The 23,227-nt window shown below is 45.2% G+C and overlaps 1 pseudogene; it reads left to right on the forward strand.

Moving 5' to 3' along the window:
- The first annotated feature begins 911 nt into the window (after positions 1-911).
- Positions 912-21,290, forward strand: LOC147729386 (uncharacterized; annotated as a pseudogene).
- Positions 21,291-23,227: the final 1,937 nt, after the last annotated feature.

Genomic DNA, 23,227 nt, shown 5'->3' on the forward strand with positions numbered 1-23,227 from the left:
ACAACAATGGTCCCTTCATCTTTCCTGTGGACACAGTGACTAAATGCTTATTCCACCCTCTATATCTGCTTCAGGAGGATCCTCTCCTTTCTACTGCTCCGCCCAAAATTCACCCTTGTACTTGCTACAGTGTCACCACACCTAGATTGCTGTATTTCCATTTTAAAGGTGCTTCCAAAGAAAATCTTTGGCAACTGGGAAATTATCCAAAACCACAGCTGATTGCCTCAGTTTGACTAAAGACACAATAGCTACTTTACTCTTGCCCTTCGCTGCTATACCAGCTCATGATCGAAGAGTGCTTTCCCTTCAAGGCTGCCTAGCTAAGACTATGCTCCAAGAATTAATATTGAAGCCGCCGTCTATCCACTGAGGAATTTGGTGGCAGAGGTCTCTATTAAAATAAATCCTGCCTCTGGAGCACCCTTCCTCTTGCCCTGAGACCTGAATATGACTTACTGAAATTACAAAGAGGTCTTAAGGTGCACCCGATCCGCTCAACACAAAGACAGGATTCTTTGTCTACTCTGATCTGAGCCCCCGATATACTCCACCCACTGACTGGCCTACATTTATTTATATAATTATCCTCTGGTGTTGTTTTAATAGATGCAAGTCCCAGTTAAGCTCAAACCACAGAAAGTAGAGAAGTTGTTCCAAGGCATAACCAGAAGTAAATTGTGAGCCAAAGAACTGATGATTGAAAGGAAAAGGTGGTGTCCTAGCATGTTCTGATTTTTCAATGTAGTTAGTTCTTACCCTAACAGCTCTCTGCTGACTCTGGCTAGGTTTGTGAAATACAAACGCCACATACTTAAAATCATACTGCAGAAAAGTAAAGATGACCAGGAGTAAAGAGGCAGTATGCACGGTGTGAGTGTGACAATAAATTAGTGATATCTCAACTCTACTGTTATTTTATTTAGCATGTTTAGGGATCCATGACTCTGGGATTAGCGTTACGTTTCATCAGCCACGATAACCAGTCATCAGTAAGAGTCCACGCACATGTCCAAACCATACTCAAATTAGGGGTGTGAACACCAAAAGAAAAAATGTATATGTGCCCAATGCATCAGCAGCCACACCCGTGCAGTGAATGTGGAAAGTTTGTCAGTAATTCATCTACCGTAATGATTCATCAGGGAATGCACACAGGAGAAAACCCATACGAGTGCAGCGAATGTGGGAGGAGCTTTAACCATTTATCAATCCTAAGGTACCATCAGCGTATACATACAGGAGAAAAGCCGTACAGCTGCAGTGAATGTGGGAAGACCTTTACACATTCATCAGCACTGAAGAACCATGAGCGAACTCATACTGGTGAAAAACCATATGTGTGCAGTGAGTGCGGGAAGAGCTTTATTCAATCATCAGACCTAAGGAAACATCAGCGAACTCATAAAGGAGAAAAACCTTACAGCTGCAGTGAATGTGGAAGTACCTTTACCCAATCATCACACCTAAAGAAACATCAGCGAACTCATACTGGAGAAAAACCATATGTGTGCAGTGAATGTTGGAGGAGCTTTACTACTTTATCAGACCTAAGGATCCATCAGCGAATACATACAGGAGAAAAGCCGTATAGCTGCAGTGAATGTGGGAAGGCCTTTTGCCATTCATCTAAACTAGCGAGCCATCAGCGAATACATACTGGAGAAAAACCATATATATGCAGTGAATGTGGGAGGAGCTTTAATACTTTATCATCCCTAAGGGTCCATCAGCGATTACATACGGGCGAAAAGCCGTACAGCTGCAGTGAATGTGGGAAGGCCTTTTCTCATTCATCAAATCTAGCTAGCCATCAGCGAACACATACTGGAGAAAAACCATACTTGTGCAGTGAATGTGGAAGGAACTTTAGTCAGTCATCAAAACTAAAGATCCATCAGCAAACCCATACAGGAGAAAAACCATACAGCTGCAGTGAATGTGGAAGTACCTTTACTCAATCATCCACCCTGATGAAACATCAGCGCAAACATACTGGAGAAAAACCATATGTAAGCAGTGAATGTGGAAGGAACTTTAGTCAATCATCACAACTAAATATCCATCAGCGAACCCACACAGGAGAAAAACCATCCAGCTGCAGTGAATGTGGAAGTATCTTTACTCATTTATCAAACTTGATGAATCATCAGCAAACCCATACTGGACAAAAACTATACATATGCAGTGAATGTGGGAGGACCTTTAATCAGCCATGAGTACTTAAGGACCATCAGCGAACACATACAGTGTGCAGTGAATGTGGGAAGATCCCATTCCTCTTTTAGTTCAGTTTAGATACAGGGGTTAGGGCTTAACCTCTCATCGTGATAGCACGCACACATAGAAACAGACATTTCTTTAGTATTTGGTTACAAGACACTAACAATACACTGAAAACTGGTGTGCAGGTCTTCCAATTACATTAAGACCTTTACTCCGTCGTCAAACCTAATCAGACCTCAGGGAACACATATGGAAATAAAGCCATACATGTGCAGTTTATGTGGGGGGACCTTTCGTCCGTCATCACACCTCAAGAAACATCAGCAAACACATAATGGAGAAACATCATACGGCTGCAGTACATGTGAGAAGATTTTTCTTCAGACATCAATAATAATAATAATAAAGCAATTTATAAAGCGCATGGCTGCACAACTGTGTATCCCCGCTGACTGCCAACAAAAAACTCCTAACGGACAAACGGAGAGAGAAAGTACAGAAAAGTATTATTGAGGAAAAAGATGAGTTTTTAATTTGGCTCTAAAAAGAGTTTCTGAAGGTTCCATTCTTAAGTGAACAGGGAGGGCATTCCAGTGTTTTACTCCGAGGAAGCGAAAGGAGCGGCCGCCCATTTTCGCTCTATGGATATGGGGAAGTTTAAATTGTGACATGCCCGAGGATCTAAGGTCTCTGGTTGGGCGATGGATAGTGAGAAGATTTCTTAAATAGGTAGGTCCTTTGTTGTGGGCAATTTTGTGGGCGTAGCAAAGACTTTTAAATCTAATTCTTTCCCTAACTGGGAGCCAGTGCAGTTTGGACAAGGCCGCTTTGGAAGATGTTCTTCTTGGTAGACCCAGTACCATGCGGGCGGCAGCATTTTGGATGCATTGAAGCTGATGCAATTGCTTTTGGTTCAGGCCTAATAGGAGAACGTTTCCGTAGTCCAAGTGGGGTGTTATAATTGCATGCACAACAGTTTTTCTTGCTTCTGTCGGGATAAGATCGATGATTTTTCGCAGGATTTTTAGCGTGCCCATACATTTACCTATTATTTTGTTGATTTGGGATTTACCCGAAAGATCCGAGTCAATCATAATCCCTAGGTTTTTGACTTTTTCGACTGGGTGGGGACAATCGCCCAGAGTAGTAGGCCACCAAGCCTGGGACCATATTGAGGTTCTGTTCCCTACCACTAACACCTCCGTTTTATCACCATTTAAACGGAGGCAGTTGTTATTCATCCAAGTGGCGACAGCAGCCATGCAGCTAGAGAAGTTGGTGGCAAGTTTACCGCTATCTGGAGTGAGCTTGAACATGAGCTGGGTGTCGTCCGCGTAGCTGACAATGCCCACCCCAAAGTTCTCTACGACTCGTGCCAGGGGCTCCATATAGATGTTGAACAAGGTAGGGCTCAAACTAGAGCCCTGTGGAACCCCATAGCTCACGTCGCGAGAAGATGACATAAAGGGTGGGCAATGTATCTGGAATGTTCTTTTGGTGAGGAAAGATTTGAGCCAAGCCAGCGCATGATCCTTCACTCCAATGTCCGAAAGTCGGGACAGCAGCGTGTCATGTAGCACAGTATCAAAAGCTGCGCTTAAATCTAGCATGACCAACGCTGCTGTCTCACCCTCGTCCACCATCTTGCGAATACATTCCGTGGAGTATAGTACAGCTGATTCCGTGGAATAGCCAGGTCTAAATCCTGATTGTGTGGGATGAAGTACATTTTCTTCTTCTAAGAAAGCCATTATTTGTTTGTTGACTATTTTTTCTATAATTTTAGCGCATTGTGGCAAGAGGGAGATAGGTCTGAGATTTTGATATTGGGTAACCGGAATATTAGTTTTTTTTTTTGAGAGGAATGACTTGTGCTGTCTTCCAAGCCTCTGGAACATAGCACTCTTGGAAGGACAAGGTGATCATGTGTCTAATTTGATCAATAAGAACGTTAGGGGATCCTGAGTGGATACTGTTAATAATGCTGATCAGATTTTCTTTGTCGGGTGTGGTAAAACGGGTGAGGGTGGTCTTTTGTCTGGGAGGTGATTCCTTTCCTGATATTGGGGGTTTAGGAAAAGTAGCATGTATTTTCTCAACTTTTTCGACAAAGAAATCACCCCAGTGGTAAACCCAAAGACGATGAGCTGCATGATGTGTTATGCATTGTAACTGTTATACATGTCAAATAACCCACATTAGATGGAACGGCTATACACCAAAAGCTTGATGACGTCTACTATTTGCAAAGTATGTTTTGATTGGGGGGTGACATATTCAATGCTGTTCAATAAAAATATGTTTAAAAAGAAAGAGTCTTTGTCTTTCAAAAAGCTAAAATTTCCATCACTCGGACTGTCTTTAATCCAACGTGGCCTCTGCCCCATTCAAGGGTATTCCATGGGAAGCTTTTAAAATCCACCATCTGCGGGATTGATATCAGTTTTTGTTCTAATGAAAAATGTAAACGCTCCTCGCAATAGGTTAAAATGGCAAAAAGCCAGAGGGTCTTAGAAGCGCAGTTTGTTCTTGATCCCAGCCCACCCCTTCAACGTAATATGCTTCAGACGCAGCAACACATACAACAACACGTTATGGTGAGGCCAAGGAAATCTGGATGGCTTTGCAACACCGGATTTACCAGTGGGTGACAAATCAAGCAAAATACTCCATAGGCTATGCCAGGCAGTGAGGTCCCCTGCGGGCATTCCAGTGCTGAAAAAACACAGATGGTATCCTGCGCTCATCCCCCGGGGCAGTAGTTGGAGAGTTTGCAAATTTTTTCTTCTCACTCTACGCGCGCTATGATAAGTTATCGGAGGCCTTAATAGCGAAATTCTTAAGAGCTATTACCCCCTGAAATCTCACAGCTCAGGTGCAGAAACAACTTGATGCCCCCATCACAACAGATGAGCTCAGTGCAGTGCTGGCCGCTATGCGCCCAGGGTGGGCCCCCAGCCCCAATGGATTCCCCATGGAGTTCCTTGGACCACACATGAACACATTAGCTCCACACCTATTGGAGGCAATGCATGAAGCTCTTGCTCAAGGCATGTTGGATTTTTGTTTTTTTGGTCTTGTTTAGTTTAGATAAAGATCCTTTAATTTTCTAAACTGGTATGGTGTCCTTTTGTGGTGTTTTAACTGTGAATTAGAAAAATAAAGAGGAACCCCTTGCTTACCAAAGGAATAGGGTATAATATAACAGTATTACAAGAGTTGTGTCCTTTCTCTGTCACTCACACCCTCTGCATTCTTTGGTCTCAATTCCAAAGAATGCAGAGGGTGTGAGTGACAGGGAATGAGTGGAATCGTTTGAATATATAGCAAACATAGGTATATTTTTCCCAAAGGACAAACTCTTGTAGTACTGTTTTCACTGTGTTACTGTGAGTGTTGGTACAAATACTTTGCACATTGTCTTTAGGATGAGCCTGTCTGCTCGTGCCATGCTACTTAGGGGGTGAGCAGGGGTTATCTTAAGTGTGTATCCCCTTACCCTAAGTAGAAGCAAGGGTCCCTATTAGGACAAAGGTACCTACCTCTATCAACTAGAGACCCCTCCCATTTCTAATATATGGGTGGTCAGCGTTGAGGATTTGATCCTGTATTTTTACTTCACCCACATCACTAGTTTAGTGCTGACCACTACGCAACCACATACTGTGTTTTGTTTTTAGGTCTCGCCTGTCGATGCGCATGCGCATCGAGCAAGCGAGACTATAGCGAGTTATCCACTCTTTATCCACACTGCAAGGAATCGTGGCGATTCCTTGCAGTGCACGATAAATTTAAGGTCAATGCGCATGCGCATTAAGCTTATGCGCATGCGCATTGACCTTAAAAGTCACATGCGCGTGCACGTCCGTCGTGTTTTACCCCCTCCGCCCCCTCCCGCCGTGTCGCATTTCTCCTCCCCCTCCCCTCTCTTCCTTCCGTCTTCCTGCCGTGTCACCTCTCCCCTCTCCGCCCCCTCCCCTGCCCGCCCCCTCCCGCCGTGTCGCATTTCTCCTCCCCCTCCCCTCTCTTCCTTCCGTCTTCCTGCCGTGTCGCACCTCGCCTGCACGTTTTCGGCAAGGAACTTTGCCAGCGCTTGTTTTTAACGATACTGAGGTACGTCACTAATAGGTATGGCTTTTTGACTGATTCATAAAAAGCCTTCTCACGTCACTGCTGCACATTCAGCTTCGCCTCTAAGCAGATATGACAAAGGCATAGATTAATGCCGTCTGGTCTGTCAGGGGATTATACTGGAATCAAACGGAGGGGCCCCTCTGCACTACTGAATTCAGCTCCACACTGCACAGCAAACGGCACACAATGTTCAGAGCTAGAGAAGAGAGCGCTAAACTGTAGAATGAATAAAGGAAAACTAACCTAGGCATGCACGGGCTCTCACCAACCGTTTAACGAGAGATCAAATATGCAGAAATAGCTTCTCGGATCCGCAATGATTTCCTAGGCGCCCCCTGGCACGGCATCCGTAAACTCAGTAATTCTCTCTTCCCATTAACGGCAGTAATGGAGTCCCTCCTGAGGGCAGTGTGCACCTGGTCCCACACATTTTAGAATTCGTATTTTAATATTGTAGTCCGACTCCCCAACAAGGGGCACACGAGCACAACGAGCGCACATTAACACTGTAAAACTGGAGGAACACCGAGAGGGCTAGTAAACATTTGAAACATTACACATTCTCACCCTCTCCTGATATGTGCGCAGACAGGCATACCCAACCCTTTGCATCAAGCCGCACTAATCTGACAACAACTGCTGTGAAGGTTGCAAAGCTGTGCCCTTCTCCAGTAACATGCCATTTTCAGTCCGGTTCTGAGAATTAGTTGTGTTAGTCCTCCAGAAGTAAGCCTTTAGCAGAAGGTGGGAACAGTGATACCTCAGAACAGGAACGTGCCCTGCCATCCTCCAATAGTAACCAATATACAAAATGTCCCCCACTCTCCATGTTACTCCTCATCTCAATGAAAATCTACACGTGTCTCTCTGAGCACCTACACACAATCAACATCATGGTTCACTTGCTAAGAAGATTATAATTCAATACATAAAAAATGTACAATACCATATGAATTTTACGTAGGCTTGATAAATCAGAAGTGATCTAACTGACCGAGTGTTTCGTGACAGATACTTCTGCAACACCCCCTCACCTGCTCCCTCTCCATTTTTCACCAGCTCTGCCACTTCTCCTGCCAAAAATGCAACATTAAATCACAAAGCCCTTCTTGGTATAGCACACCCTGCTCTTTGATTTATTATGCACTGTAAATCAGATTGGTTTAGGTACTGTCTGCAATCAGTAGGAGCCATGTAGAACTAACTACAGAACATAAAACACTGGCACACCATTCTGAATCAGCGACATAGAAAGATAAGTAGGAAACCACAATGTTGAGCCGGAAATACAGCACGGCCAATAAGTTACCAACCCAAGTCCTCAAAAGTCTACTCTCCTAGCTAACAACAGTTTTCATCAAAATCACCCAGTTCTGCTGCCAACACATCCATCTACTGACTACTGTTCCACCCTCCAATGATCAGTTTAGAATTTGTTTTATTAGCTTTACCCTTTCCCATGATTTTTCCGCTCCTAATTTCTGAACCTAAAAAAAAAACAAAGCATGTATAAAACTCTTGACAAAAAATAAAAACATTCAGCACAGAAAGATTGGGGGAGGCTTCAACAAATATATTTGTTAAGAGTATGGGTTCCTCTTTGAAGCACGTATCTATTTCTCCCTGTTAAACTACAGTTACATTCTTATAAAATAAAAACAGATGTGAAATATTTTAAGATTTGGACAGGGAATCTCCTCAGTGTTTTCAGAGGTCACGTCCTTTGCAAAGAACCTCTGCAAGAGCTCAAGATACAAAATGGAGCATCATTAGGTTATACAGGCTGTGTTTGTCCAAGTGAAAAAGATTCACAGCCAAAGCATGTTCTTTTTTCAAATGCAGATTTCTGCTTTATTCCTCAAAACGCAGAGAGAAATTTACTATAAAGAAAATTCGATCCTCAGCAGAAAATAAATTATGACTAGGTTTGTAAAGCTCTTATTCAACATCTTTAGCCGTGCCCTCATTCATCCCCCACGCTGCATGCCCGTGCACCATCACCGTTTATTTACCCTGGCAGCCTCACTAATGCAGGTAAGTCTGCATTACATGGAACCTCAGCTGGTTCAACAAAAGAATGGCTTTCTAGTTTTGTGTACACATAAAAAAGCACAACAAATTGGTCCCTGTGTCAATGTCGGCTTACTCATAGCTTCACTCTGTACCACACAGCAGTAGGGGACTTGTCACAGCTTCCTATCCACTATTTAAGACTGAATTACTGTAGAAAAGGTATGTGTTATTATGATGTCGTGGTTCACTATAGAAAAAGGGCATGTTTCTGCAATATATTTTAGGCACTGGCAGAATTGCTGATGAGCCCCTTATGATTCGCATACTGCTTGCTCTAGCCCCCCTCCCCCCCCCCCCCACTTCCTTTATGCAGCTCAGCACTTCACGTGAGCTAACATGGGCACACATGAAACACAGAAATGCAGTGTTATTGTAAGAGAAAGTGTGAGTGTGTGTTTGTTGTAAAGACTATGTCCCCACATGGATAAACCTATGCCGGACAGACCATCCAATCAGTGGTTATCTGTGCCAGATGTGTATTGCAGGACAAAGGCTTCTTCGGGCTGTGCAGTTTTCCCTGGACCTCTAACGCGCAAAGCGATCCGAGGAGTCTGGTAGAACCAGTACTTTAGTTGAGCAGCTGCTCGCATGTACTGAAAGGGAGAGTACCTGCACTTCTCAGCAGGGATGCAATACTTTTAGTATGAGAGTACCAGTGCTTCTCAGTAGCAAACAGGTACTCTGGGACAGTGAGCACCTACACTTTTAGATTTCCATTTCAAGCATTTGGTAGAACAATTAAGCCTAAAATGACCAGAAGGCTCCATTTTACCAAGCCATCACTTACTCATGCTTAGGTTCAGTGATATTTGTAACAACGATGACAACACCAAGGTGGGGGCATCATGTATTTGGTCAGGTTACATTCTACATTTCCACCAATCTTCGGACACAAGCCACGCCTTGCTAGTGGCAGGTGGGCTGGGTGATGCCTCAAAGATGGACGTCTTGCCTGACAAAGGCATCACTTATGTTGCATTTGTCACAATTGGAGGTCCTGGCTAAGTCCCTGGTGCTCCTCAGAAGCCGAACTCTAAACCGCGAACACAAAGGTCACTCATACGCACTGCCGCCAATGCTCTCGATATGAGTGCTGCTGTGAAAGATTATCAGCTGTATCCAGGAGACATGGGATAGTTTGGCGTGGGTGGTACTCTGTTGCCTGTAGTACAGCATGCAGGCAAAATACTAGTTAGCGGGCCACTCAAAGATGGCCGCTCCTTCAAACCTAGGGTACGGAGTCACCCTTGATATGAGGTGGACTTCCGGTCTCTATTCTTTGTTCTAAAGATGACAACAAGTCCATCTTCACTGTTGAAGGCAATGGGCTCAATTTGCACAACAATAGCAAATTTACTCATATAGCCTTGCAACCAATTTAGTAGTATATTTAAAGTTTATTTGGAATTCTCAAACAAATCCAGGAGTACGCTTTGGAAGCTGTGACAGTTGCAGCTTTCCTAGAGTACTCGTATTATTTGTGTACATTCATGCATGTGCCAGTATTTAACAAAATGTACTTTCTGTGCTGACTTTTTATTTTAATGTTTAAAGAGTGGATAAGCCCCCATAGCCTCACCCTCACTCACCCTCACTCACCCTCAACCCCTCACACTCACTCACCCTCGCCCTCACTCACCCTCAACTCCTCACCCTCACTCACCCTCAAACTCTCACCCTCACCCTCACTCATCCTCACACTTACTCACCATCACTCACCCTCACCCTCACTCACCCTAACTCACCCTCAACACATCACCCTCACTCACCCTCACCCACCCTCAACACCTCACACGCAACTACTCACTCACCCTCACTCATCCTCACTCAACAACACTCAACTTCACTCACTCTCAACGCCTCACCCAACACCTCACCTTCAATCACCATCGACATCTCACCCTCACTCACCCACAAAAAATCAGCCACAACACCTCACCCTCAATCACTCACCCTCAAACATTCACCCACACTCACCCTCCCTCACCCTCAATTCCTCACCCACACCCTCAACACTTCACCCTAAACACATCACTCATCCTCAACGCCTCCCCCTCCCCCTCACTCACACTCACCCTCACTCACACTCAACACCTCACCATCACTAACACTCAACACCTCACCCTCACTAACTCTCAATACCACAATCACACTTCCCCTCACTCACACTCAATACCTCACCCTCACTAACACTAAAACACTCAATCACCCTCACTCTTACTCTCACTCACACTCTACACCTCAGCCTCACGCTCAACAACACACCCTCAACACCTCACCCTCACACCCTCAACACCTCACCCCCTCAACTTCACTCGCCCTCACCCTCAAACACTCACCCTCAACACCTCACACCCTCACCCTCAAATCCTCACCCTCAACACCTGAACCTCACTCACTCTCCACACCTCACCCTCACTCACTCACCCTCAACACCTCACCCTCACTCACTCACACTCAATCACCCTCAACACCCTACCCTCAACACCCTACCCTCAACACCTCACCCTCAACACCTCACCCTCAACACCTCACCCTCAACACCTCACCCTCAACACCTCACCCTCAACGCCTCACCCTCAACACCTCACCCTCACTCACTCTGACTCACCCTCACTCACTCACACTCAGTCACCCTCACTCACCCTCACTCACCCTCGACCCCTCACTCACCCTCACTCATCCTCACTCATCCTCAACACCTCACCCTCACCCTCATCCACCCTCATCCACCCTCAACCCCTCACCCTAACTCACAATAACACTCTCTCACCCTCACCCTCAACTCCTCACTCACCCCCACCCTCACTCACCCTCAACACCTCACCCTCACACAGTGCAATAGGTCTCGCAGGATTTTTAGTTAAAGCTTTTACATTTGCTTATTGCTTTTTTGATTTGTAATTCTTTTGCATTGCCTACAAAAAAATAAAATGCAAAAGATTTACAACAAAAAACCTATAAACAATTCTAAAAGCACTAACTCTAATGCTGCGAGACCTATTGCATTTCTAATGCTTGTTGGTTCTATTTTTGAGTAACCCTTAAAATATTCACGCATCATGTCTCAAAAGGGTAAACCAGCAAAAAGTTGTTGCAGAACTGAAGTTTGATATTGAAATGTTAAGTAGTTACAAAGTAGGTCAACTCAAGCAGTTTGGATGTCCCATGAAGAGCAGCTCAAGGAAGGAGGAGCTACAGAAGGCCATTAGGGCCTAGTGGGAGGCCAGAGAGGCTGGGGTGCAGAGGTGGACGAGGATGCACAAGGGGATGGTTTCAGATCACAGGATCTGCCTGTGGCAAGAGCAGCCTCTAGGGCTGGCAGCAATTATTACTCTAGCAGTTTTTCCCCAGAGGAACTGGAGGAGAACCAAAGGGTCACGGCACAGGAGCTAGTCCTGAGAATCAAAACAAAGTAGATGGAAATGGAAATCCAGGCCAAGGCAGAGGAGAGCAGGAAAGCTTATGCCTTGGAAGAAAGGACATTGATCTTGCCATATGAGCTGAGAATGGGAGAGCTCAATGTGGAGATTGCGAGGCTTGAGGCCCTGAGTGTCTCAACCTAGCAAAAAGAGATGTGTGTAGCTCAGGAACACAGTTGATGGACATCATTTTGGAGTGCAAAAAAACGATGGATTGAGGCCCAGATCCTTGTACTGGGGTGAATGTATGACATTGTTCTACATTCTGTCCATCAACTGTGTTTTTTTGCAATTTTCACCCCGTGTGTGCTGGGTCTACTCAGACGTGAGTCCCAGGCTCTCCACACCACTGGAGTCAAGCTATCCAGGCTGAATGAAGGCTGATAGCCAGAAACCGGTCCTTGGATGCTTTATTCCGGTCTGGGAAAGACATGGCTTGGTAGTTCGGACTGGACTGTTCCCATGGGGCACAGGGTCAGAGCTGATTTGCATATAGCCAGTGTCTAACCCAGGGTGGTGTGGAGTGCAAAAAAACGATGGATTTAGGCCCAGATCCTTGTACTGGGGTGAATGTATGACATTGTTCTACATTCTGTCCATCAACTGTGTTTTTTGCAATTTTCACCCCGTGTGTGCTGGGTATACTCAGACGTGAGACCCAGGCTCTCCACACCACTGGAGTCAAGCTATCCAGGCTGAATGAAGGCTGATAGCCAGAAACCGGTCCTTGGATGCTTGATTCTGGTCTGGGAAAGACATGGCTTGGTAGTTCGGACTGGACTGTTCCCATGGGGCACAGGGTCAGAGCTGATTTGCATATAGCCAGTGTCTAACCCAGGGTGGTGTGGAGTGCAAAAAAACGGTGGATTTAGGCCCAGATCCTTGTACTGGGGTGAATGTATGACATCGTTCTACATTCTGTCCATCAACTGTGTTTTTTGCAACTAGTATGCCTGTAGCACTGATTGTGCCACCCACATGAGTAGCACTGAAAAGACCTCAGGTCTGCCACTTCAGCGCCTGCGCGCAGTTTGTTAACTGCCATGTTGACTAGGCAAGTGCACCCACTTGTCAGGCCCTAACCATCCCTTTTCTTACATATAGGGCACCCCTATGGTAGGCCCAAGGTACCCCCTGGGCAGGGTGCAGTGCAAGTGAAAGGTATGACATGTACTGGTGTGTGTAACATCTGATAGAGAAATACTGGCAATTTAATTTTGCACTATTGAAAGCTATGTTAGACCTGGCACCTTGGCGTAGGTCTCCCTTCCACTTTTTTGTTACTGTGCCTCATGTGTTTTGCTGGTGTTAGCTGCCCAGAGCACTGTGCCACTGCCAATCAGTGCCACAGTGCACGGGCTCCCTGTATAAAATGTATATGGTGATTGGATTCCATGATTGGCTTATTTGGTTTACAGTCAGACCCCAGTAAAGTGCACCAGGAATGCCCAGGGCTTGTAAATCCAAATGCTGATAGTGGGCTTTCAGCACTGGCTGTGTCACCCACAGAAGCAGCCTTGTAAATTGTGTCTAAGGTCTGCCATTGCAGAACCTGCGTGCAGTCTGCTACTGTCCTGCTGGCTGGGCAAGGGCACCCCCTTGCCAGTCTCTAAACCTTCCCATAACTTCATATTAGTCACCCCTATGGTAGACTCAAGGGCAGGGTGCATTGTAAGTATAAGGTAGGACAATCCCTGATGTGTGTGGAATGTCCTAATAGTGAATTACAGCCACTTTAGTTTTTTACTATTGCAAGGCTACCTGTTCTCGTAGGCCAGAATGGGCTGTTGGAATTGTTACACTCTCTGATCCCAACAGAATCAGCGAACACGGTAGAAATTCAAGTTTAGTATGCCTGAACTCAAAATAAGAAAATACATCTTTTAGTAAAGTTTATTTTAATATTCTGTGTTTGCAAATACCACTTTTAGGAAGCTTGTATTTGCTTGCCTAACCTTTTCAGCCCGCTTCTGCTAGGATGTGTATCTGCTGTCTGGTTTCTGTGAGTGACAGGGCTGAGGAATTCCAGGGCACAGGCTGGGGCTGCCAGGTGGTGAATAGGAAGATTACAGCCAGATGGGTGGGAGAAGTGCACCTAGACTCTGAATAGGGCTGTGCTCTGCCACCTCAATGCTGGCTCCACCTCCTGTGGAGCGTCTGATGTCTCTGCCCTGCACACTGAAAAGACAAGCCAGAGTCCTGTAAACAAAGTGCTTAAGAACTGGACTGAACTAGGAAAAGGCCCCCTGGCCTCAGAAAACAAAAGATTTATGGTATAAATATTGGAGCCCTTCTCCAAAGAAATCCGATCCTGCTGAAGCAAGAAGAACCTCTGTCCGACGAGAAGGAACTGGGAAAGCTGCTAGGAGGAGTACTGTCCCTGACCTGGGGATTGGCCTGCAGTGGTTGCCTTGCTGCTAGAGGAGAGGAAAAGACTAAAGAGACTTTATTCTACTTGTACTTATGAAGATCTCCACCCCAGTCTCTTGTCAAGCCGCATTGTGGGTGAGCTTGCCCCCTGAACGTAGTCCCAGGACAATTGGAGTCCTCCTGCCTTCACCGAGCTGCTTCACCCTCCCCCCTTTGAGCCGCACTGTTGCCCCCCTCACCCTCCCGCAGCTTGAATTTGTGTCCGGAGCGCACCGCAAGGCTGAGAACGGCCCGTACGATCGCAGCGTACCGGCCGCCTTTCAAAGCGCCATCCAGGACTGAAGGCACCCCCGCTCTGAAGGCGCTGCTCGCATGCTGTATCCGGAAGCAAACACTAGCAGACTAGGATCGTCCACCTCGCCCCCGTGGCCCGGGGCTCGCATCAAGGAGGGGCCGACAACGCTCCTGGCCTGGCTTTCCTTTTGCCGCATCGTCCGAGCCGCACTCTACAAACTTAAAGGTACTGTGCCAATGACTCGCACCCCAGTGGTGTACGCCTTGGACTAGTGTGTCCGCAGCGCTGTTTCTTCCTACCAGACACTTTTTCCAACGCTGTGCGAGTCGAACCAAGTGCGCGAAGCGCATAGAACCAGAAAGTACGCATTTTTAAAGAACTCTTAAATTGTTAGTAGTATCGTGGCCTAATTTTAAACGTGAGTTGATCTTGTGCTAAGCCTTACAAAAAGATACTTATTTTTATGCAAAAATTGGTGTGTCTGTGTGGTGTTGTCAGTGAGTTACTGTATGTGTTTACAAATGCTTAACCCATAAAGCTCTGAGATAAGCCGTGACTACTCGCGCCACGCTACCTAGAGGGTGAGCAGGGGTTATTTTAGAGGGTAATCCCCTTGTTCTGACTAGAGGAGAGGGTCCCTGCTTGTCACAAGTACTTACCTGTGCCAACCAGAGACCCCCAAATCTAACAGGATATATTGCCCCATAGGACAGAATGGGGAATGCTTTGTGACATTTTACAAGCATATCTTCCCATAGGGATAAGATGCAAAAACTGAGTTTGGTATCTCTTAACTCAGAATTTGATAACCTCTTTTAGTAAAGATGGTTTTTAAATTGTATGTTTGAAAATACCACTTTTAGAAAGTGGCTATTTTCTTGTTCAACCATCCTGTGTGCCTCTGCCTGTTTGTGGATTGACTGTCTGGCTTTGGAGTGACAGGGGTTGGGGTGGTGCAGTGGCTCCAGGCGACTGGATGAGTCAGCACAAGCACTAGGCTGAATAGGCCTGATCTGCATTTGGAGTGGTGGGAGGAATAGCACTGTGCCTGCCTTCAACAATGCTGGCTCCACCCCCCTGAGGTGTGTCTGGAGCCAAGGCTCACACTGACAATGGATGTTGTTGTGCACTAGCAGAGTGCCCCCCCCCCCCAGAACTGGTTTGAACTGGGCTCAGAGCCCCTTGCACAAGGAGAACAAAAGCCATTATGGGGTACAAGTATCAGACCCCCAAATCACAGACTTTAGATCATTTCTGGAATTCAAGAGGAACCTTTACCAAGGAGAGCTGGGGATACTGAGGAGAAGTACTGCCCTTGCTGTGTGTCTGAGGCTGGCCTGCAGTTGCTGTTTCTGTCAAGGAAAGGAGAAGGACTATGCTGTGTGCTGCGTCCCCTGCTTGAAGGAGATCTCCAAGGGCCTGAAGTGAGCTGGCCTCCTGGTCAAAAGTCTCAGGGACACAAAGACTTCACCCCCAGCTCCCCTGAACTCTGCTGTTGTGAGTTCTGACCTGCCTTGAGGTGCCTGTGCCAGTTTCTGGGCCTCTGAAAGTTGTTGCTGTTGTTTGGGAGCTGGAAGAAAGAAGAAGCGTGAAGAACTACAGAAATCGATGCATCACTCTTCTTGCAGCTGTTTTCTCGACGCATCTCCATGGTGTGAGAAGAATTTCCATGCATCGCCGTGACGCTGCGAAAACCATTGCAGTGCCTGTCACTGTTGCAAGAATCGACGCATCGAGGGATCGCAGCTGAAGAGGACCGACGCAGCGCCAATCGGAGCCAGCACATCGATTGCCGCCGTATCCCGGATTCCCACACATCATACCTGTGCGGCACGCTTTCCCGGGGCATCACCTGCGAACCGGAACCATCATAAAGAATCGACACATCACCCCCCATACAAACCGGATTTGACGCAACTTGTCTTCTGCGTGTTGCTGAACTGTTGCATCAACTCCCCAAGCTCTCAGGAGTGTCGCATTTCTTTGTTTTCCAACTCTGCGGCTGCTTGAGAACTTCTTGAAACCTTTTGAAAGTCTTATTTTTAACTGTGTATGTTGGATTTTTGTTGTGTTGGTCTTGTTTAGTTAAGATAAAGATACTTTAATTTTCTAAACTGGTGTGGTATCCTTTAGTGGTGTTTTCACTGTGTTACTGTGAGTGTTGGTACAAAAACTTTACACATTGTCTTTGGGATAAGTCTGTCTGCTCGTGCCAAGCTACCAAGGGGGTAGGTAGGGGTTATCTAAAGTCTTACCTTGACTAGAAGCAAGGGTCCCTTTTAGTACAAAGGTATCTCCTCTGCCAACTAGAGACCCCCATTTTTGAGACTTATGCATTATCGACACGTCTGAAAAGTATATTACTGTAATCAAGAAATGCGTCCAATTACATTCTGTAATACTGTTGTTTGATCGCAGTGCAATGAAATGAAATTAAAAATGGATATATATGTGCAATGCTCTACGCTGGAGCTGTGCAGAGGGTGCATCGTTGCGTAGGGAACAAATAGGAGGACTGCGCAAGACACCAATAGCACTTGAATGGGAGACTATGTTAAAAGAGCTGAAGTCCACTGATATAGATATATATGTTTAGCTGTGTTGTGTGCCAACTGGTAACATGTAATGCCCATGCCTCAACCCAATGTGTAATACAGAGATACTGTATATATAATAGCATGCAAATTGAGACTTTGGTATGGTGCAAATGGTTCGGGAATAATGTAAACACGGAACTGTGACCAGGAATGTTTGGAGAGGAGGGGGGAGTTACGAGCGTTGTAAGTTATCAAGAAGAGTACATATTCCATTTTCCGCTCAACTGTTGGGAATGTAATAAGTTCAGGTATAACGTTGACACATGACTGGAGATCCTTGGATATATTGTCGTACGTATGAACAGATAAAATGATTAGTGGTTATTGTGGAATACGATTGCATGAAACGGAAATAACTTGTGAAAGGAACATTGTATGAATATGTGATACAAATGAAAATTAATAAAATAGGTTTAAAAAAATGTGCAATGCTCCTATTTAGTGCCATCGCAGCCGTGCAATAGAATTGGCCGGGTGTCTTGTATATAGAGGCAGAATTACTCACACTCCAGATATGTTTTTAGCAGCACAAGAAGTTGTACGAGCATGGAGACAGTAATGTTGTGGGGAGGACAGAGCTTGTTGCTCAACATACACTCTGCGCTATAAAGTTATTTGAAAGTGCCTCACCAGCCCTTCATTGCGGCACCGAATTCATTGGTGGGCTGTCGGTTGAAAGTACTGACATCATAGAGTTGCTCAAGTGAGAGTGTTAATTCATAAATGACATCCTCACTGCCACACAATGGACTTTAAAAAGAAATGTTAGAAACTATATTATGAAAGTTGTTTACACTGGACAGCCCTAGCGACAGGTTCTAAAACTAGCATTCATGGACATCTTTTCTGGAACCTATTGTCTACTTATTTACCATTTTCTGAACCGACTGTATTTTCTTTCATCACCTATCCTCTAATTCTTAAAATGGTTTTTATTATTAATATTTGCCTGAAGTTGATTGGTGATTTGGATATACCCTTCTATAGTTAAGTGAGCTGCATCACCTCATTGCCTGATGTGTAGATGACCTCCCAGCCCTTCAGGTCCTTAAGTAAACATTGCCAGGATGCATTTAACTCTGACATGTTCTAAATAAGCTCTCTCCTTCTGAGAGCAGGCTTCAGGATCCAAATGCTCACTATTCTGCAATAGTATGCCTCTCTTCCTTTATTACACGTTTGGGAACGATGCTGTTGTTCCTTACCCTCCATATAGCCATTTAATAACATTCCGAGCAACAATCTATGTTTTTCTGTGCTTTGCCACTGGACTATGTTTTTTATCGTGGAGATTTGTTGATGCTTGTACTAGGTTTTTCTAATCCAGAGTACAGAGGGGAGTGGTTTCTTGTAAATACAAATACTTTCTTGTTTAATTCAAAAGAATCTAGTTAAATTGTTTGATAGCTCTTGAACATATTGCAATATAAATATAACTAAGTACATTTATTTAAAAGATTTTATATAGTTTTTGTAGAAATATTATTTTCACTCCACACACTTACACTTGAGTGATTTCAGATCTCTTTTATCCAACAGGGAGTGGGCTTATGAGCACACAACACACAAAAAGGTGCTGAAGAATGAAGAAAATACTGAAATGCTAGCAAATATTTAAATGAAAAGAGATCTTGAAGATAGACGCAAGTGTTCAGCGACTGTTGAAGCCAGTAAGAGGAGAGATCTCACAGATCAGCAGATAAAACTCAATAAGAAATAAGGCAAGACCAACCCACGGGATGATGAGCGTTGATCAAAGAGACATCATGTGATGGAACAACAAGGGTCCCTTCATCTTTCCTGTGGACACAGTGACTAAATGCTTATTCCACCCTCTATATCTGCTTCAGGAGGATCCTCTCCTTCCTACTGCTCCGTCCAAAATTCACCTTTGTACTTGCTACAGTGTCATCACACCTAGATTGCTGTATTTCCATTTTAAAGTTGCTTCCAAAGAAAATCTTTGGCAACTGGGAAATTATCCAAAACCACAGCTGATTGACTAAAGACACAATAGCTACTTTACTCTTGCCCTTCGCTGCTATACCAGCTCATGATCGAAGAGCGCTTTCCCTTCAAGGCTGCCTAGCTAAGACTATGCTCCAAGAATTAATATTGAAGCCGCCGTCTATCCACTGAGGATCAACAATTTGGTGGCAGAGGTCTCTATTAAAAGAAATCCTGCCTCTGGAGCACCCTTCCTCATGCCCTGAGACCTGAAGATGACTTACTGAAATTACAAAGAGGTCTTAAGGTACACCCGATCCACTCAACACAAAGACTGGATTCTTCAGGCTAATCAGATCTGAGCCCTAGGTATACTCCACCCACTGACTGGCCTACATTTATTTATATAATCATCCTCTTGTGTGCTACTGATAGATGCAAGTCTCAGTTAAGCTCAAACCACTGAAAGTAGAGAAGTTGTTCCAAGGCATAACCAGAAGTAAATTGTGAGCCAAAGAACTGATGATTGAAAGGAAAAGGTGGTGTCCTAGCATGTTCTGATTTTTCAATGTAGTTAGTTCTTACCCTAACAGCTCTCTGCTGACTCTGGCTAGGTTTGTGAAATACAAACGCCACATACTTAAAATCATACTGCAGAAAAGTAAAGATGACCAGGAGTAAAGAGGCAGTATGCACGGTGTGAGTGTGACAATACATTAGTGATATCTCAACTCTACTGTTATTTTATTTAGCATGTTTAGGGATCCATGACTCTGGGATTAGCTTTACGTTTCATCAGCCACGATGACCAGTCGTCAGTAAGAGTCCACGCACGTGTCCAAACCATACTCAACTTAGGGGTGTGAACACCAAAAGAAAAAATATATATGTGCCTAACGCATCAGCAGCCACACCCGTGCAGTGAATGTGGAAAGTGTGTCAGTAATTCATCTACCGTAATGATCATCGGGAAATGCACACAGGAGAAAACCCATACGAGTGCAGCGAATGTGGGAGGAGCTTTAACCATTTATCAATCCTAAGGTACCATCAGCGTATACATACAGGAGAAAAGCCGTACAGCTGCAGTGAATGTGGGAATACCTTTACACATTCATCAGCACTGAAGAACCATGAGCGAACTCATACTGGAGAAAAACCATATGTGTGCAGTGAGTGCGGGAAGAGCTTTATTCAATCGTCAGACCTAAGGAAACATCAGCGAACTCATACAGGAGAAAAACCTTACAGCTGCATTGAATGTGGAAGTACCTTTACTCAATCATCAACCCTAACGAGACATCAGCGAACACATACTGGAGAAAAACCATATGTGTGCATTGAATGTGGGAGGAGCTTTACTACTTTGTCATACCTAAGGGTCCATCATCGATTACATACAGGAGAGAAGCCGTACAGCTGCAGTGAATGTGGGAAGGCCTTTTCTCATTTATCAACACTAGCGAGCCATCAGCAAAAACATACTGGAGAAAAGCCATACTTGTGCAGTGAATGTGGAAGGACCTTTAGTCAGTCATCAAAACTAAAGATGCATCAGCGAACCCATACAGGAGAAAAACCATAGATCTGCAGTGAATGTGGAAGGACCTTTAGTCAGTCATCACAACTAAAGATCCATCAGATAACCCACACAGGAGAAAACCCATCCAGCTGCAGTGAATGAGGAAGTATCCTTACTCATTTATCAAACTTGAAGAATCGTCAGCAAACACATACTGGAGAAAAACTATGCATATGCAGTAAATGTGGGTGGACCTTTAATTAGTCATGAGTACTTAAAGACCATCAGCGAACACATACAGGAGAAAAACCATACAGCTGCAGTGAATGTAGGAAGACCTTTACTCAGTCATCAAACCTAATGAAACATCAGCGAACACATATGGAAATAAAGCTATACGTGTGCAGTTTATGTGGGAGGACCTTTCGTCAGTAATCGCACCACAAGAAACATCAGCAAACACATAATGGAGAAACAACATACAGCTGCAGTACATGTGAGAAGTTTTCTTCAGCCATCAGAGCTGAAGATTCATCGTCAAGCACATACAGGAGAAAAAACATACACCTGCAGTGAATGAGGGAAAAGTCGTAGTCATCCATCAAGTCTAACAAATCATCAGAGGATACATACAGGACATATGTTATACCACCTGCAGTGAATGAGGGCTGTCGATTATGGCCCTAATATCACTGTTCAAAACGGTCATGCTTCCACATTTGCTGTACTTTTATTCATCAACCTCCCAGTGACTGTTCCTTCGTGCTGGTTGCGCCAGCTAGATACTTTGCTACAAGAACTGATCAGGGATTTAGAGCCAGCATGGGGTCTCCTTAGAAACTCTGCAGTGCCCCGTTGCAGAGGGTGGTTTATGAGTGCCAAATTCTGAGTTATACTTCCTAGCCTCCCAAACACAGTGGGTTGTGCAGTAGTTGGACGGGCTGAGGCTAGAAGAGTTAGAACTGGCAGAGATCACAGCACACACGAGCCGATTGTTGGCTAGACTGCTCAACCGAGCAGTTGAGATTGCTCGCCCGACCCTATTGCGGTCTACTGCGTTGCAGTGCTGGAAGAGCTATATAGTAAAGCCAAAAGGGACTCCCTTGTCCGTGTCAGACTTACCCTTAGTGGGCCTACCACATGGGGAACCATTAACGTTTTCCACAGCTGAACAGCTATCAGCCTGAACGGGCGTAAGGCAGGATACAGTAGGGGACTGTTACCAACAAAACACCCTTTTCCCTTTCAGGGAATTAGTTGCAGGCCAATGCCTACAGGATGGTCAGTTCCTCCAGGATGAGGCCCTGGTTCACACTTTCAGAGGACTTTAGAGAGGGGGCTGTGAGGAACCCAAGATACATAAAGTGCTTCCATCCTTGCTCACACAGGCACAACCAAGCATTTAGTGAAGTGGTTCTATAGCGCGATGTCGGAGATGACCCGTTAACCTCTGTCAAGGTTGTGTCAGTGGTAGAAGACTGTTTTAGATCGAAATATTTCGAGCTCAGAGTGGAATAAAATCCTAGCCTACCCTAAAATGGTCTCAAGAAACACTAGTTTAAAGTACACGCAGTTTAACTCTTTGCATATGACCTACTTGGGGCCCCACAAAGTCCAAGTAGTCTATGGTGGCGAGCCGTGCTGCTGCCTGAGAAGCAAACATATTGATGCAGATTTTGTACACAGACCTGAGAATGCACCATATTGCGTCAGTTCTGGGATGCGGTATTGGCAACACTGAGTGACACGCGAGGATGCACATTTGACTCAACTACTGAGGTCTGTCTGTTGGGACTTTTCCCTCGATCACCTAAACGGAAGATTGGAAATAGGTTCCTTGATCTGGCCTTGGTACTGGCCAGAAGGCAGATAGCAATGGCCTGGAATTCTATTGGTGGGCCTGTGGTAGGTACCTGGATGAGAGATGTGACTCAGTGGGTAGGGGCAGAGGGAAGAGTTCTACTTAGAGGAATCACGGGAGATAAGCCAACGTCACATAGCAGAGCATTGGAAGGAGGTCATTGATGCCAGGGAACACCCTGACTGAGATTCAGTGTAAGACAGGGGTGAGAAACGGATAGGTGCAGGCAAACACTTATAGTTTGGGTGACTGGCAGAAGGGAAGACCCTTGCTAACGATCCAGAGAATAGAAAGGACGCTAATAGTAGATTCCAATACACTTTACAAATGTAAATAAATGTAAATGTCCGGTATTTGTAAAGTGTGAACAATTACCCGAAGATGTCAAGGCGCTGGGGACCGTCGGGAAGATTAAGCAAGGTATTGCCCAGTCACATGGTGCTGGGCTAATCTGCCGCGGGTGCCGGGGATCGAACCGTGAGGTCCTGGGTTCCGGAATCAGTTTCCCTGGTCGATGTACCACACCTTTTTAACCCAAATGTAAAGAAGTACGTGAGACATCTATCCCCCCAGGCTCCCACACAAACATGATTATACTGGGGATGGCTTATGACACACATGTTTTCAGATGAGGCCCCAGATCCCACTCACTCTACCCACCGGCTCCACCATGACCATTTATAGATCAGCAGTTTATTGAGGCCGCCATGCATTAGTTCTTTTGAAAGTTAAATTAGTTGAGACATATGCTGAAGGCACCCCCTCAGAAATACCCTTCTC

Source organism: Lissotriton vulgaris, chromosome 2_2 (genome assembly GCF_964263255.1).
Source record: "Lissotriton vulgaris chromosome 2_2, aLisVul1.2, whole genome shotgun sequence".
Lineage (NCBI taxonomy): Eukaryota > Metazoa > Chordata > Amphibia > Caudata > Salamandridae > Lissotriton > Lissotriton vulgaris.